Below are 17,032 nucleotides of genomic sequence, written 5' to 3'. Positions count from 1 at the left end.
GCCGGGGGAAGGTTTGCCCTGTGGGGGCAACGCCCCTTCCGGCTCCCAGGATGTCGGGAGGCGGGGGCTGGCCGGGTGGCCCATAGTCTGGGCCTCCCCGCAAGCTGCAAACTGAGGCGCTTGGCGCGGGCTGCCTGGGAGGGCGCAGGGGAGCGCAGCACGCAGGCGGGGAGGCCGCGAAGCCCTTCAAGGACCCCGATTACTTTCCTTTGAAAAACAACAACAACAACTGCTCCCTCCCCGCACCCCCGCCCCCCGCCTTAGCCTCCGGGGACTGGCGCTCCAAGCAATTGTCGCCCCGGACAGTAAACACAGCTCAGTTGCCTCAACTTTCTCCATGCATAAAAGTTCCTGGCGTGCGGGGAAATTTGAATATTTGATCAGCCCCTTTGAGTGACCCTCATTAGTCCGGCGCCCTGCTAAGGCCGGGCATTGCAAGAAAGCTGCTGGGCTCGGCATTTGTACGCCTTGTTAGCGCAACTTAATGAAGCCGCCCCGACGGCTCAAAGGCGGCCTCAGGGGCCGGCGGCGCGCACCTCTCCGCACCCTGCTCCGCCTAATGAGTCCCGCCGCCCTCTAAAGGCCCTTCCACCACCGCCCCCCCCCCCCACATTCTCAAACGAGGGAAGTTTGGCTCTGTCTTGAACCACGGCACCTCCCACTGCCAGGCCCAGGAAGATGGGCACAAACCCAGCCTAGATGCCTGCAGTGACCCAGCCCCAAGAGAGAGGGGCGGGAGACTTGGGAGGTGAGAGCCGTACCGGTTGGGGGAAGTGCGGGGAGGGTGGCTGGTGGCGGGAGAGGCTTTTGCTGTCTAAGGATCCAGCCCAGGGAGTGCACTGTCAACCTCTCCCAAGAGGACCAATTGCAAATCAATCACTCCAGTTCCTTAAAGGTGCATCTGGACTAATGGGGTGGCTGAGGGTCAGCCTTCCATCCTCCTATCACCTCAAGTTTCCTTGGCTTCCACTACCTAGAGGCCACACACTTCTTCCCAAGGTTCCCCTTCTGAACAGCCAGACCTGGTGTGCCAGGACTTGGATTTGAGAAAGGGTGGGCAGCTCCCCTCCCTAACCCATCATTGCCTCCACCATTCACAGAGCCCAGTCACATGTTATGACAAGGGGCAGTAGGGAAGGCAGGGGACCACAGCCTGTCCTGCACTCCCCCTCAACAGAGGTATCCCTTCTTTGGCTTCTAGTGCCAGGGAGGCCTAGCAAAAAAAGTACTATAGGCAGGACCACCCTGCAAGTCTGGCCTGGCAGCCTGGCAGAGAGGCAGAGAGCCAGAGCTCTGGAAGCAAGGGAAACCAAAGCAGTCATCTACTTCACCTTTTCTTAGTGGGGCAGCTGACATGGCTGGCCCGTAAATTTAAGACACCCTCTTAGAAACTGTGCTTCAGTGCTCAGGAAGAGTAGCCTTCCTTCCCTTCCTGTCTCTCCTCTCCTCTGATGCCCTTTTCCCGGAGCAGTTGGAGGTCAAGGTCCTTCACTCCCTCCTTGCATACACAGCTCTTGGGCCCTTAAGGGTTACTTTTGGAGGGAATTAATGCTCTGGGCTTGGGAAGCAGGCTGCTCCAGATCCACATTCAGGACTTTCTGGACCCCATCCCCCAACACACAAACACAAACATGCCCAGGATCCTTCAGACATACAGTGGGCCTGGTCAGGTTGGTAACCTCAGGACCCCATGCCAGCGTGAGCATCTCTGGAGGTCGTGGGAAGGAGCCAAAAGGCCAGGTAGGCCCTGGGATACAGAGGGCCCTCCAAGGGCATCTCTTTTGCTCCTCTTCCTTTTTCTCTCCCTAGCTCCACTAGCATGCCCTGCCCCATTTCCCATCCCATAACCCCCTTACTTAACCCTAAACTGGCAATCTTTAGGCATCACCTCTGAGCTGGGCACAGGCGGTGCCCGGGCCTTGATCGACCCAGAGGGCTAAAGTAGGGGCGGGGAAGAGAGGGGTGGGCGCTGCTGGTGAGAAAGGGGACCTGAGGCGAGGGTAGAACTCAGCCCTGTGGCCTCGAGGCCAGGCCCACCGGCTGCTCAGGGGAGGAGGCAAGGGGAGGGGGCTGGGAGTCCGCAGGCATCGGTCGGGGCAGCAGGGACCTCAGGCGTCGGCGTGGGGGGCTAGATCCGGAGGAGAGGGGAGGGGAGGCGGGGGTCGGGGGATCGCGCAGGGCGGAGGAGGGGTGCAGCTCTTTAAGAGCCACACGGCTGGCAGGAGAGGCGCGCGGCCCGGTGCTGGTAGAGCACTGACCCCGAAGGGGATTTAGCGGGAAGAGAGTGGCCGGGCTCTGGGGGTTTTGTCCGAGGGGGCCGGGAGAGGCCGAGGCACAAGAATAAGGAGCGGCCGCGGCATGAAAGGCGGCGAGGAGCAGCAGAGCTGCTGCTCTTGACTTCTGAGCAGGGCTTAGAGAGCCTGCCCCGGCTTAAGCCGAGCTGCTGGTGCTGGCCCTGAGCGCCAAGTCCGCAAGCTCTGAGTCCCGAGCCTCCCAGCCGTGGAGCAGTGGGATGAGGGGGGCGTTGGGGGACAGGGTAAAGTCGATCTTGGTTGTACAGCCACCCGATCCTAGCGCGGAGCTGAGAGCCTGACGGCCGGTGAGAAAAAGAATTTTCTTTTTCCAACTCCGGCTTTTGGTTTTGTGTGTCCACCTTGCGCAACTCCGGAGCCTGCCGACCCCACATGGATTCTCAACAGGTGGCCGGGTAAGTCCGTTTAAAGAATTCTGGTTATAAGGTCAGCCCCACCCCGACCTTCTTCCTTTTCCCCTCCCTCTTTCCCCCTCGGCTGGGCCGGGTTCCCCGTGCTCCTCCCGCAGGCGAAGGCTGGGGTGGTGGTGGGGGAAGAGGCGCCCTTCCCCTGGGGGTCTCTGGGCTCCGAGTTGCAGCCCAGGAAGCTTGGCGGGCGGCCCCCAAGGAGTTCCACCCGGTACCCCCAAGTCCCGATCACTCTTAGCTCCTTGGTCTGGGCCCTGGCGCCCTGAGGGAGGGAGAAACAACGCGCCGCAGCACCTCAAAAGCCGAAGTCCCAGGAAGGGGGACAGGGGACCCGGTGGCCGGGCAGCCTTTGTGTGGGGGTTTACGGCGGAAACAGAATTATTCATCTTGTATGAGAGGCCTGGGATGCGGCCCGGGGGAGCCCGCGCCAGCCGTACAATAGCTGGCAGAAGAGCGCCTCAGCAGCCGGGGTAGGAGTGGGGTAGGGTGGGGTAGACCGGGGTGGGGGAGGGGAGGGCGAGAGAAGGGGGAGGGGAAGCAGAGAAAGGCAAAGGCGAGAAATCCAGGGCGTCCGAGTGAAAAGTCGGAAAATGTTTCCAGAGCGCGCCAGAAACAGGCGCGCTTGCTTGCGGGCGCATAGTCTGTCTCTCTCTCGCATACACACACAAACACACTCTTACATGCTCACGCTCATTCCACACAAGGAGCCCACGCACGCGGTTCCTAGTCGTGCAGGGTCGCATGCCCGGGCACCCAGAGTGAACGCAGAATAGAGCCGCCCTCCCACCCCTACTGACGGAGAGCCCTCCCGCCCAGCCACAGGCACCCCGATTGAGGAGCTAGGAGGGCCCCCGGGGCTGGGGCACAGGGAGGATCTTACCTGCAGAAAGGTAAGGGAAGCCGGGAGCACCGAGCAGCGGCGGATAAATATTCATTAGTAAGTCTCTCCTTTTAAGCCGCGCGGTGCGCTCTCTGGCTCCCAGCTCTCTTTCCCTCCCTCCCTCTGTCCTCTTCTGAGGCTCTCTCCCCCTCTCGCTCTGTCTTCCCCCCACCCCTTCCTGCGAAATGCCGGGTGGATCCCAGTATAGCTAACCTGTTGGGAAGCCTGAGTCGCGGGCAGCGCCTCCACAGCTGTTTGCTTTCGCTCTTGGGGCGCGCATTTCCCCATCCTCTCCCCTCTCTCCTTTTGCCCAGCCCCTCTCCCCCTCCTAAATTACTACATCATTAGCTTTACTGGGGGGGGCAGCTCAGCCAAACACAACTCCCTATAGCAGGGTGAAAAGCCGCTGCTCTCCGAGGCAGCACCAACTCCACCCCTACCCTAGCCTCACCCATCTCCTTGTCCCTACCTAGTTTTGTTTATTTTTTCTCTCTTTCCATCTTCACTTCCGTCCTGTACCGACCCAACTCCCTTACCATTCCTCCCTCCCTTGGCACTGCCAATACGGATCCCAGACGGGGTCGGGGCAGGGAGATGCCAAGTGGGTAGGCCCAATATGCCAAGGTCGGGACTCCACCCTGCCATGGACGTGGGGGTAGCTCTCCAGGTCCCCCTTTCCCACGTAGGCTTTCCACCCTGACCTTAAGTGGGCACGGCGTAGCTTAGGCTTTAGGATCAGAGCACCAGGGCGCACAGCAAGGGCCTCAGCGACCTGGGGCCTGGGTCCTCTGACCAGGTCTGGGAGACTGCATGGGGGAGGGGAGGTGGCCTCACTCTGTACGTACGAATGCTCATGAGAGACACAACCACCGACCATCGGACTGACATTCTCCCTTTCCAAACAAACTGACCTGAAGTTAGCAGTAAGTCCGCATCATTCTCACGAGAAAACACATCTACAAGATTCTAGAAATGCACAAGGAACCGCTTCCAGTCGCGCGCGAACACGTGCACACACACCACACCCCTCACCCCCACACACCCGTGGCCAGCGTTCCCGCTGGCCTCTGAAACCTGTAGGCGCGCGGCCCCGAAAGGCTAATTCTAGCGGAGGAATACATGGCAAAACCGCCCCCAGGAGAGCCCTGGCCACTCTTGTTGGCCCCCATTCTTCCAGATCCAGGCCCCTAGGATGCCCCAGGGACCCTGAGGGGTGGTGAGGTTCCAGGGTGCTTGGGGGTGGTCGGGGAAGCGCACTCTGGCAGCCCGCTGAGCGCTGCGTGTTGAGGTAGGGGCTGGAGGAGGGGCCAAGGGAGGCGGGCCCAGGCCAATTCCAAGTTACAAATACAGCTGCTCCTGGGAGGCCTAGGAGAGTTTTGCCGCAAAACGTGCATATCATTCGCCTCGAGACGCCATGACCTCCCCAGACAGAGCCCCAGGGGGCACTCGACCTCGAGGTGGCTTGGGTGATGGGGGCAATCGAGAGCAAGGAGGAGACCTCGAGACCTCCGCCCGCCCATTCAGCCCAGCCCAGCCACAGTCCACCGGGAGACGTCCTAGATGATGGTCCTATCCTTCCCAAAGGGTGGCAGGGCGCAGGATCGCGGAGGGTCTCCCTCCTTGTCCTGAAAGGTTAAGAAATTGGGCGGATGAAAGTATTTAAGAGGGGCCTAGAGCGCCCTGGGACCGAAAGCCGTATCAACCTCACACTCCACCCAAAGTCCCGCATTTGCACGTGTACACCTCCTCCTCCCCATGCAAACATGGGGTCGCGCACGTTTGAGCTCAGACTCAAGCTGAGTCACCTGACTATGCCTGGAACGTACAGGCAATTGTACCCGAATACACATCGGAGAATTAAAGGAACACTAATAGAGGAATTTGAGGAATAAAGAAGTGTCCACAGGCATAATTATTTGAATGAACGGGTGCACACCCAGTTGTCCAGATGCAGACAAAAACCACAGTGCCCGTGAGGAGTGACCCCAACCACAAGGGCAGATGTACAGGAAGCCGCGAACGGGGAGAGTTCGCAGAATGAGGACGCAGGCTGCAAGGCCAAGGGGGCTTCCTGCTAGAGGGACGTTGGCTCGGAGGGAGAAACTTTGTTGAGCCGACTGGGGGAAAGGTTTCAGGTCAAGTCCTGGCCACTAGAAAGAACCAAGGCCTTATCCACCCGGAGCCAACCTTTTAGCCTTCCTCTCAGCTCTGTTGGAGATACCCAGAAAAGGACAATCCAAGAAAGATTCATTTTGACCGAGATTGTTTTTATTGTTTATTTATTATTTTTGACCTAGGGGTTTGCATTCTGAAAAAGGATTTGGGTGGAGCGCATACAAGTTCTCACTCACTGCTGGGAGATTCATAATTCTTAATAGGAACATTTAGCTCTAACCATGCCCTGAGAAGCTGAAGGACCCTTATTTTGCCCCTTTCACTCTTCTTATCCTAAACTTGATCATTCACACGGATCCACACCCTCCTGCCCCCATCTCCACCCCAGTACCCTGTATGTCAAATACATTTGCAAAAGAACACACTTAAGAGTCAACCAAATTACATAGTTCATTTTAAATTTTTTTGTGTGATATATTGGGAAGTCCTCACCCCCTGCTGTCCGATCTCTGGCTGAGCACCCGTGTCCAGGGCAGAGGTGGGGGGTTGCAGAGAGGGGTTTCCAGAGTGGATCTTGGGCAAGGCCTGAGAAACTACTCTACATAGGCTTGTTTTTACTGTGAGCTCCCTTGGCCTAACCAGTTCTAGTGGCCACCTCCGGGTTTCCTGCAGCAGAGGCAGCCTCCCTGGGAGCAGGGGTGCCCTCACTTCCACTTCACCTCCCTTCTCAACTTTCTCTCTTTTGAGCACATCTTCTGAGCCTCCCTCTCTCATCTGAAAGTGGAATGTAAGTTCGAGAAGATTCATTTAGACAAAGAAGGTGGAAGAAAAGGACTTTCTGGCCCAGCAACTCGGATGACCACCCTCCAAGGGGCAGAGGAGGGTCCACTTTGTGAAGAAGAAATGAACCACCCGGAAAACACCACAAGAGGACATGTTTCTGCAGATGTAGTTGTCCTAGAAACAGAAGAGTATGGGGGTGTGAATTTCTTCTCTTTTGGGGGCAAACACTATGTCCTTCTCTTTTTCTAGATAGTTAATTCCTGGACATTTTAGCGAGTTTGTTCCTGTGGATATTTTGAACAATAAAGAGTGAAAATCACTTTGGAGTCACTTAAATCTTCGTTGGAAGGGCAGTTTCTTCCAGGGCCATTTTCTTTCACCAGATTTGTTTTTCCTTGTTCCCAAATTCCTTGTTTTAAAAATCAAAGTCCACCTGCTAACTCACCTGGGAAAGAGACTGACAGAAGGAAGAGAAACAAATAGACATCACTCTCAAACTCAAAGTGTAACTTTCATTCCCGGCAGCTGAAATTCAGAACACAAACTCGTTTACCTTTCAGTATTTCCCCCGTGTGGGTAATTTATCTAGAGTTTTCCCAACAATCACAACATCCTGAAGTTGGAAATGTTTGCTATTATTTTCAGCCTTACAAGGTTCTTCAAACTCTGCTTCTCTGGTTTTAAAAACTGTTTGCGTCCACATAGCTATGCCTGTTGCAACATTTATCACTCAAGCAGAAAAGCAACTCGTTTTCTCATAGCCCCAAATGCCCCGTGTACAGCCACTGGAGCGAGTTTATTTTTCTCTGTCTTTCCCAAATGCCCTTGTCACTTCTGCCAGGGCCACAAGGCTTGGGGCAAAACTTCGGAGGTTTGAGACCTCTTGAGCGTGGGTCGCTATTATTGTTAGTTTTTTTTGTTGGGAGAAATCGTGCTCAGTGATTGCGTGCGGTTCTCTCTGTCTACGCCGACTAGGGTTGCCTACGCCGACTAGGGTTGCCTGCGCCTTCCTCAGCACAAACTCCTAGATGAAGCTAACCATTTCCGCTGCCCGGGGCAAAGGGCTGAACCGTGTTGTCGGGTCTAGGGTTGGGGTGGGAAAGTGAGGAGGGTATGCGGGTAGGGGTGGGGGCAGTCATCATCTTCAACAATAAATTAAAATAACCTGATACTCCTTTAATCCCTTCCATCAACAGTGTCAACGCGCTATAGAGGCCGTCTCACCTCCAAAGGTATCTTCACTCCCGGAGGGCCCGGGCTCCCAGCCACAGTCCCACACTGGGCCCGCGCGCCGGATAGGAGGTGCTCCGACGGCAAAAATCCCATACATTTTTAACTACAGTGATTACTAAATTAATAGCAGGCACTAAGACAGATGTCAAAACGTCTTGAAAATGTTTATCTGTGAATAATTGAGAAGGTGGTGGGACGCATTATCTGATTGTGTAATGAAATATGTATGAGGAACAGCTGTTTGCAAGAGTCCCCTCCCGCCGCCGCCTCAACCAAGGCCCTTCTTTAGGAAGCAGGAGTCGCGGCGAAGTTGGTCGCCCACTTCCGTCCACTTGGGAGCCCTATTGGCCCTTCCCCGGCTGCTGGCAGAGTGGTGGCTCCAGCGCGCCCCAGAGTAGCCCGGTTTCCCGACGGACAATAACATGGAGTCCTCCTCAGTCTCGCTCTGTGGGCTCCGTGGCTGGGTGAGGCTCCACCGCCGGCCGCGCTGTCCCTCGCGCCTTCGGGGCGGGCCGTGGGCTCGGCCTGTGGGGACCGAGGGGAGCACAGGCCCGGGCGGCCGCGGAGGCCTGGCGTGCGCCCACCGAGCGGTGCGGCCTGCTCGGAGGCGAGGCCCGGGAGCCCCGCGGCTCAGCGGGACGGGCCTGGGGTCACCGAGGGGTGACGAGGCTCCCGAGAGGGCTTTGTTCGCGCTTTCGCCACACTGCGCACTTCCTTCCAGCCCCCTCGGCCCCCACCTCGAGCCTCCGCGCCCCGGCCCTGTTTGTTTTTTCAGCCCCGCGCCCTCCACTCCGACACGCAAACAGCCCTCGGGGCTGCGTCAGCGGCCCGAGGCCGTGGCCCAGGGCAGGCCTGAGTCCAAATGGGGCCAGCACGGCGAGCCCTGGCCCTGCAGGAAGCGGTGTGAGGGGAGAGGGAGCTCCAGGGCCTTCCTGGCGCGAGAGGGGCAGGCGAAGGCCGGCGGGAAGGTGGTCCAATAGGGCGCACGGCCTGGGCGGGCGGCGAAGGCCCGAGGCCTGGGCTCGGAAGGGTGCGGGCGGCCTGCGCGGCTGCCCATCCGCTGCCGCTGTCCCCAGCCCCAGCCGGACAGGGGAGGCGCGGCGGAGTGGGGGTGAGGAGGACGCCCGGAAGGGCCCCATCACCCCTGGGCCTTGAAGGCAGTGTCAGCCACATGGACAAATCCGGTGCCCCGTGCGGGTGTGCGGGTCCCCTCGCCGCCTTCCCTGCGCTTCATACCGCTCGGAGACTGCGTCCCGGGCGCGGCGCTCCCGAAGCTCCCAGCCGGGCCGTGGCGTGCCCGCGCCTTCCGCCTCCACGGCCTCTCAGCCCCTCATCTTCCCCAGTTCCGGGGACCCGTCCCTAGCCCCTGACGCCCGGGAAGCCTGGCTGCAAAACCTTCGGCCGCGTTGGCCCTTCCAGCGCCGCCGTCCTGACCGCTCTGGGGCCGGGGCTGGGAGCGGGAGCGGAGGAACCGAGTCCGGCTTGGCGGCGCCATGGCGCCCTGACACCCTGCGCCTTCCCGGTTTCCCTCGGCTGACTCAGTCGAGATGCGCTCGGGCGTTATGTCTCGAGCGTCGCCCTTTACCTAATCCCTTATGCTTTTATTCTAATCCTACACATTACAGTTAATCTGTAATGATACCGCTTCGGAGGAACCTGTTGCATACGAGGCTCGGCAATTTGTAACCTTGGAAACAGTTTTAAATAAAGATTATAAGAGTGATGTCAACTGTGTTTATTCTCCACGCGGGGGGTGGGTTGGGGGCAAGGCGGTGAGGACGGAGTTTCTGGAGAAGGGGGCGAGGCGCGAGGGGCAGGGCCGAGCGGCGGCCGGGGTCGGGGAAGCGGAGGAGCAGCCAGAGCTGGCTCTAAGTGACTCCAACCCGGCGCCTGGCATCTTTTGAGTTTTTCTTTTTGGGAAATCGCGTGGTCTTAAACCGCGAGGCATAGAGAGAGGGAAAAGGATTTGCAAAACTTGAGCTCCTGTGTATCCCAAATTAACATTCAGCTGGGCCCTGCGAGCCTGGATCGCTGAAGCTGCGGAGAGAGAAAGGGCGGCTTGCAGGACCCTTAGGCTGCGAGAAGGCAGAGTCGCCTCGGTCCGGTTGCTTTGCGCTTCCAGCTTCCTACTCTACTGAACGCACTGGCAACAGCAGCAACAACCAAAAATTGCCGGCACACCAAAAGCAAAATTAAACATAATTGCTTTTATTTATCTATTGCTTTTATATCATTAAAATATTTTTAGTTACATTGTATAAAATGGCATCCACTCTGATTATTACCTGCCATATCTGTTGATCTGCTCCTTGTGTATTCAGCATAGCAATATTAACAATTAAGAAAAAAGCACATCTTATATATTGTATCTGTCAAGATATGTTACAATTTCCATTAACAAAAAAACATTATTCTTGTTGAAGAAGCTATGAAGCATATCTTTCACAAGCACTTTATTAATAATCATAGTTGTCAGAAAGAATTAGATATGCATAGATTGTAGATGCAAAGGAAATATTAGATGCACAGAATAAAATATACAGTGGGATTCAGGCATAACTATTTCTCTTTTTTAAAGTAAATTTTACGGAGGTGAAAAAAAAACCTGTGCTATTAAGCTTACTTAAAAGATGGCTTTGTTGGTTTAATTATACTGTAGTTATTTTATAAATATGTTTCAAAGGAAGCTTGCCATATTGCATGTCAATGAGGACTGTAAAGAAAAGCGCACAAAAGCTAATGCATACCAAATACTAAATTTTAGTCATTAGCATTCCTATTTATTACAAACTAAAGGAACCTATTAACAGACAAGAATTTCTATTTAGCTAGCATTACAATGTTTGGCTATTAAAATAAAAAGGGCAAAGTATATATGTATTTTTCCCCCCTTGGAACTATATGTTCTTTTTTTCCCCCTAAAAGCTTACGGAAAGATTGGGAGATGTTTCTGATTGGGGAAACTCGATTCTCTGATGGGAATGGGCCAGAGGGCCCAGAACACCTCGCTTTAGTGGTGCAGCTTAATGCTATTCATTCGGAAGCTACAACCGTTCGGCGCTGGGACTCTGCAGCCTGCGGAGTGCTGTGTAGTGCCCACAGCCTGTGAGGGGCCCTTTGTCTTTAATTTGTGTCATGAGCATATGCAAATTATTAATTGTTTTTCCTCGAAGGGAGGGAGTGGGTAGTGATGGTAATACTGCTTTTGTTTGGATATTAAAATTTCCTTAAATGCTCCCAAGGCGGGGATACTTCTCCCAATGCGGATTCCCCTAGTAGAAAATCCCACCGCTACAGTGAACAGATGGGTATTAATTCTAGAAACATGCACATAGAGATTTGTATCATTTCAAAAACTTTCTTTGAACAAAGGTGGCATTGCTGCTCTCACATCAGAAGTAAATGAATATAGAAATTTATTTTTTCTGAATGTCAATTTAAGAGGGGAAAAAACTTTTCAGCTATCCTTACTTTTAGAAACTTTATATTTTGCTTCTTAAAATGAAAGCAGATTTTCCCCCCCTAATTGGGCAGGGCAACAATTTAAGGAACTGAAATGAAATATTTGAAATAAGAAAGGGTTACTATGAATTATGTTAAGTGAGTTTTGTGTATTTTTAAGGGAAAAAATAGAGCTTGTTAAACTCTGTGCATTTGCCAAGTGACTCAAAGCACAGGTTCTTCTGGCCTGACATTTGGCTCTGACAGGATGTATTCTGCCTGCTTGGGGGACTCTTTGCATTAAAAGATTGAAACTTTTAAAGATTCTTCCCTGAAAGGCCCACATGAAAATAATTGGCATCACAAGGAAGGAAGGGAATTTCTGAATCCCTGATTTAAAAATGAAAATCTCTTCATCACAAGTCATTAACATGTGCAGATCTCATGCAAAATCTTAGATTTCAATAGCAAAATTGGCTGTGTGGGGTTGGCGAGGCTAGGTATTCTTTCCCCTGTGACTACCTGGGCAGAAACAAGAGAGGGAAGATGTAATGATTCCTACACCAAACTCTTCCCACTGGGAAATAGTATAAGTTACTTTAGTAGGAAATAAGCCTGGATGCCTCAAGGCTGGCAACTGTAGAGCAAAATGTGAATGTTCTCCATTTCTCTCCCACTATATCTGGATGCGGTGTCAACTCCCAAATCTCTAAAGCATATTTGATACAGAGGTGGGGAAAATGGCTTTGCCAGCAAAGGCTGCATCTACACAATTGTTTGGATAATTCAGCTCCTATTCCTCCAAATTAACCAGTCTGATGTTTCCTGCATGGCACCCAGATTATCCAGATGGACCCATCCACTTCCTTCCCAACCCACGTCGTTGGTACGACCTTCATTGAATACTGAATCCAGACACTATCAGTAGCCAAGGAGGAGAAGGCTGCTTCCCATGTATTCACACCAAAGTGGTTTAGATCTCAGTGTGAGTGAGAGATAACCCAGTTTTCAGTGCCTTAAATCTCATTTTAAAGAGTAGATTAGGAAAGACTATCTCAGTGATGCAGAGATAAGATAGAGACCCTTTTTTCAAGGAACTAACACTTGTTGGGGAGAAAGATGTACCCAGTTCAGGACAGCACAGAACAATGCTGTTTTATGGGTGTCCTGGTTGGGCGCACAACCATGGGAGAAATCTTAGAAGGCTTCCTGGAAGAGATGGGGTTTGAGCTGAGCATAGAGAGTGTGATTCTAGATGGCAAAGAGTATGACTTCTAAACAAACTTGCTATCCAGGTAAAATATTATGTCAGGTCTGACATAAGGTAGGCATTTAAAAGTGCCTACTTGAATGAATGAATATGTTACGTGGAAGTCTGATAATAAATTCCTCTAAACATTTCTCCTTAGGATGGCCTGCCTGCAGCGTTAACCTGAAATTTGCTTATTAATCTCCCACTTTAATATATCTTTCCACTCTTTCAAGGACAGGGGAGCTCAGTTTGAGATGGGAATGTCTAGAGCCGATTAAATGATGCCCATTGCTACCATGCAGTGGGTGAAGTTTCTTGCTCAGAGGAGACTTTTCCATGGGCAAATGTTCCCTGAACTGATGTCCTGTTTACATTCTTGCAAGAATGAGGGGATTACTGCAATTCTAAGGAGTTTTGTATTTTAACAAATCTTCCTCTTGTGGTAGCAATTTAACATTTTGTTTGAAACATCCCACAATGCAAAATGGTTAAAGGGGGCTTGTTAGGTTTTTAAATAGAGCAGAGAAGAATCCACTGTAAACAGCTTCTGGATTAAAAACAAGGAAACCTGCTACTGCCACTAATTAGTGCGTAAAGTACCTCACCCAAACCAGCTTTGCTTTTTCTCACTGAAAGACAGAGACAATATTGGCTACCCTTGTCTATACGACAAGGTTTTTGTTTTTGTTCTTTAAAGACAAAACAATAGGAAGGTAGGATTTTACATAGCTCTAGCCTCCAGCAATTACAGGATTCGTGTGATATTAATCAATTATGAACAGTTTCTTTTCACCCCAGGGAACAGATGCTTATTAGCTTGAGCTTTAAGACACAAATTTTAAAATTACAGCAACTAAGAAAATAAAGAATACTGGCACAATGAGAAATCTGTACCCATATTGTCTGTTCTTTAGAACATGTTTTTATGCTTTAATAGCTTTTTGGGTCTGGGACATGCAATCCACACTGGGACACAGCAGAGATTTGCTCTTCAGAAAGTGCCTTAACTGAGTAAAGTGTTGCCAGGCTCTATTATGGGTCCTGCCTCAAGCAGAACATTGCACATCTCATTCTCCCTGGAGGATCTCTTCCACTTTTCCCTCACCTCCACCGCTGATCCAGAGATCTGACTTTCATCTTCTTCTCCTTTTTTCTCTCCTAAACATGCCACTGTTTCTTCCTAAACTAAACTTGTTGATGTGAAAGTCAACAAGTTGAGGGTAATTCAATTTCAATAATAAGCAGATGGCTTGTGAGTTCCTGAGACCCAAGTAAAGGCCCTTCCATGGGAAGCACCTAATTCGAAAGGAGGAAACACCAAGAATTAAGAACTCTGCAAGGAGTCTGACTGAAGAGGAGCTAGCTTCCAACCCCTCCTTCCTGCACCACCCCTCCGAGTTCATCTGAGGGAAGCTCACTTTCCCAAGAGCCCATCTTTTCCTGGTTGTAAATGTGTTCATTTCCAATATACACAGGCTAAACATATGGCAGAACAGTGTGAAGAGGGAAGTGTGTCCATTAGCACATTCAGGGACACAGTCTGAGATGTACATTCAACAAAGAGCTTCTTGTATCTGAGTCCTGTACCACAGCATTGCACCAATGAAAGCTGAACTGACCTCAGTTTGTGTGGGCAGTGTGCGTGCGTGCGTGCGTGCCTGTGTGTGGTATATTTCACAAGGCCAGACAAATTCAGGCTACTCTGTTAAAGTCTCTTGGTATAACGGAGGAAAAAAGTATTGGATGACCTCGTATGTGTTAAAGAGGAGGAGGAGCTCCCAGAGATTAGAAAATGAAGAGGAGCTGGAATTTTATTTTAATTAGTCTCACATTCCCTGGAGAGCTTTTCTGAGAATATGATCTTCTTTCCCATTTACTTTTCTGCAGCAAAGTCTGGAGACTCACCAAGCTGAGGAGGAAGAGGGGAACATCTCAACCCAAGCTGAATTCTGAAGAACACTGGCCCCCACCTTCCAGAAATCCTAAATCACATAGAGGGAAAGTTTCGGCCAGGTCACCAAGAATGAACTAGAAGCTGAGTCCATTACTCCAGTTTTCACATTAACCAGGAGACACATTGAAAATTATTTTCTTGAGTGAGAGACTGAAATTTTGGCTCAAGGGTGTTTCTGTTGGGTCTTCTCTTGATATGGCACGTGAGGACTGCATCCCAGGTCACATCTGCAGCCACTCCCAGATTACACTGCAAGGGAGGGTAGATTAGGAGTAGATAGGGAGTAGAGGGGTCTGCAGACACAGCGAAAGCAGCAAGCTGGTGTAGGAAAACCCAGAAAATATGTCTCAGAGACAGCCAGTGGCTGCACATACAAAAGGAAGGCACCTACCTGAAAGAGAAGGGGTTATGAAGTTCTGCCCAGAGTCACAGCGCTGACGTCCTCAGAAGGTCTCCAGCCCTCTGTAGCAATCTATAGTATGCGTCAGTATGGTTGAAAAAGCTGCTTCTATCAAGTTTAACAACTTTCTGGTGTAACTTCTGAGAGGGCTGATTGCTTATTCATGCGGAAGCAAGACGCCCAGTTCATTTTGCCCGTTTTTGCTACTCTTTGTTGGGTTTGGGAGGCTGTTACGGTAGCTGCAAATGGCTTCTCAAGTGACATTTGCTGACATTCAGTGAAGTACATTTATCAGTATTCGCCAGCTCACCTCTCTACACATGCAATCCATTTTGTTTTGTTCTTCATAGCAAACTCCTTTCCGACACCCATGCCCTGAAAATGATAAATGGCAAGGTGGCATATTTCTCAAGCTGCACTCAAATGTCACTGTGAAAAATCTTTAATGGACTAAGTGTAGCTTTTCACGTTACAACTTGTCAGGTACTGAGAAATTCTAGAGTTTCTCTTTAATCCACAAGTCTTTGGAACCACACATCTGCAAGCAGAGACTAATTATAAGCTGCACCAGTCAGACCTGGGCAAGCAGAAACCAAGGAGAAAACATCTGATATCAGCTAATTCTTTATTATTATCATCATCATCATCATCATTCCATTTTTGCTCCTTCCTTTCCTACTCAGATTGCTCATGAGGTATGAGCAATCTGTGACCAGGCCACCATGCAGGCCTATAATCTACTCATACACCCAGCTTTCTCCGTAATGGCTTTATTCTTTTCCTCCAAGGTTCAAAATCACCATGACTTCTCCCCCGCGGGGGGCAGTGGAGGGGGGAACTGACTCTGAATCATAAATCCTGACTCCCAAATATTGGCCATAACTGGGAAGGTAAGAGGTATCTCATATGTCTGGGTGGAAGAGTCTCCTTTCTCCCTGGTGATTCATTTTCAGAACACATGGCCATCTTTCCAATGGCTTTGAGTTTCACATCACCACTGGAAAGACCTGCCAGTTTCTTCCTGTGTGCCTGTCCACTGCCATGCTACTCACAGGATGTGGCTTATGGGCACTCACTCACCCTTCAACATGACTTGTTCACTCCAGTTCTCCCTTTCCAAATGTTCTCAATCTCCTGGTCCATGCCCCAAGGGGGATTCGGTTTGCCCACCAGCTATGTTCTGAATATTTGTTTCTTCCCCAAATTAATATGTTGAAACTTAATCACAAATGTGATGGTGTAAGAAGGTGGGGACTTTGGGACTTTATTAGGTCATGGAGGGGGAACCTCATAAAAGAGGCTGCCTTGCCCCCTCCATCATGTGAAGCACCATCTGTGAACCAGGAAATGGGCTCTCACCAGACACTGATCCTGCTGGTTCCTTGATCTCAGACTTTTCGGCATCCGGAACTGTGGGATACACATTGCTGTTGTTTATGAGCCACCCAGTTTAAGGTGTTTTGTTATAGCAGCCCAAATGGACTAGGCCACCACCATAGTCAGGGAAGAGCTGGCTGATTTGTGCGTGTCTGTGCTGTGTCCCAATGAAAGCACAATAATCAATGAACATTGATTCTGCAATCGATGTTTGAAGGTCAAAGGAGTTGGGAAAGGGGGTCTCCTGAAGCCAAAGAAAAGCATTGTACTCCCCAAAACTGTGCCAGCCAGGTTTACCTTTCACAAGATGCTGCAGATTGAGATGCGTTGGTTTTACTTCTGGCTCTTTAAGCCCCACTCAAGCTCTAATTTTGATATCTCCTTCAAGACACCTTAGTTTGGGCCCCTCCCAGGCTCCCTTCTGTTTTTGTTCTTTTTTTCTAACATCATCCTTGGCTTTTCTTCTCTTTTAGGTTTGACCTCCTGTCTCTTGGGTTGAGAAACCGTCCGCTCTGACTCCTGGCCTACTGTGACCCCTCCAAAGCCCTCTGTACAGGTCTTTGGTCACACAGAGACTCAACAATCTAATAATCTAAAATTGTAAATGCCACAATTTGTGTGTGTGTTTATTGTGTCTCAGTTTTGAGTTCTTTTTGAAATCTTTTAGTTATTCCAGAAGGGATATGATAAAGAAAAGAAATCAGTTATACTCCCAGTGGTCAGGCATGGTAGGGCAGAAAGAGTGTTGACATTCGCTACCCCTGCAAGGGCAGAGGGCAGAGGACCCCAGGTTAACTACCTAGAGATGAGACGGATCCTGGATTAACTCAGGCCCTGGGATACCTGCACCAATTGTTCTCAGCAGGTCGAGACATCAC

General features: G+C 51.2%; 1 pseudogene across 1 annotated transcript; it reads left to right on the top strand.

Annotated features, from left to right (window-relative positions):
* The first annotated feature begins 2,199 nt into the window (after window positions 1-2,199).
* Window positions 2,200-16,764, top strand: LOC108581619 (annotated as a pseudogene). The gene is made up of 2 exons (XR_001894069.3): window positions 2,200-2,707; window positions 14,311-16,764. The product of XR_001894069.3 is annotated as an uncharacterized LOC108581619 (transcript).
* Window positions 16,765-17,032: the final 268 nt, after the last annotated feature.

Source organism: Papio anubis, chromosome 14 (genome assembly GCF_008728515.1).
Source record: "Papio anubis isolate 15944 chromosome 14, Panubis1.0, whole genome shotgun sequence".
In the NCBI taxonomy this organism is placed as follows: domain Eukaryota; kingdom Metazoa; phylum Chordata; class Mammalia; order Primates; family Cercopithecidae; genus Papio; species Papio anubis.
The sequence above is the reverse complement of the archived record's forward strand: the minus strand, read 5'-3'. Positions and strand labels throughout refer to the sequence as shown.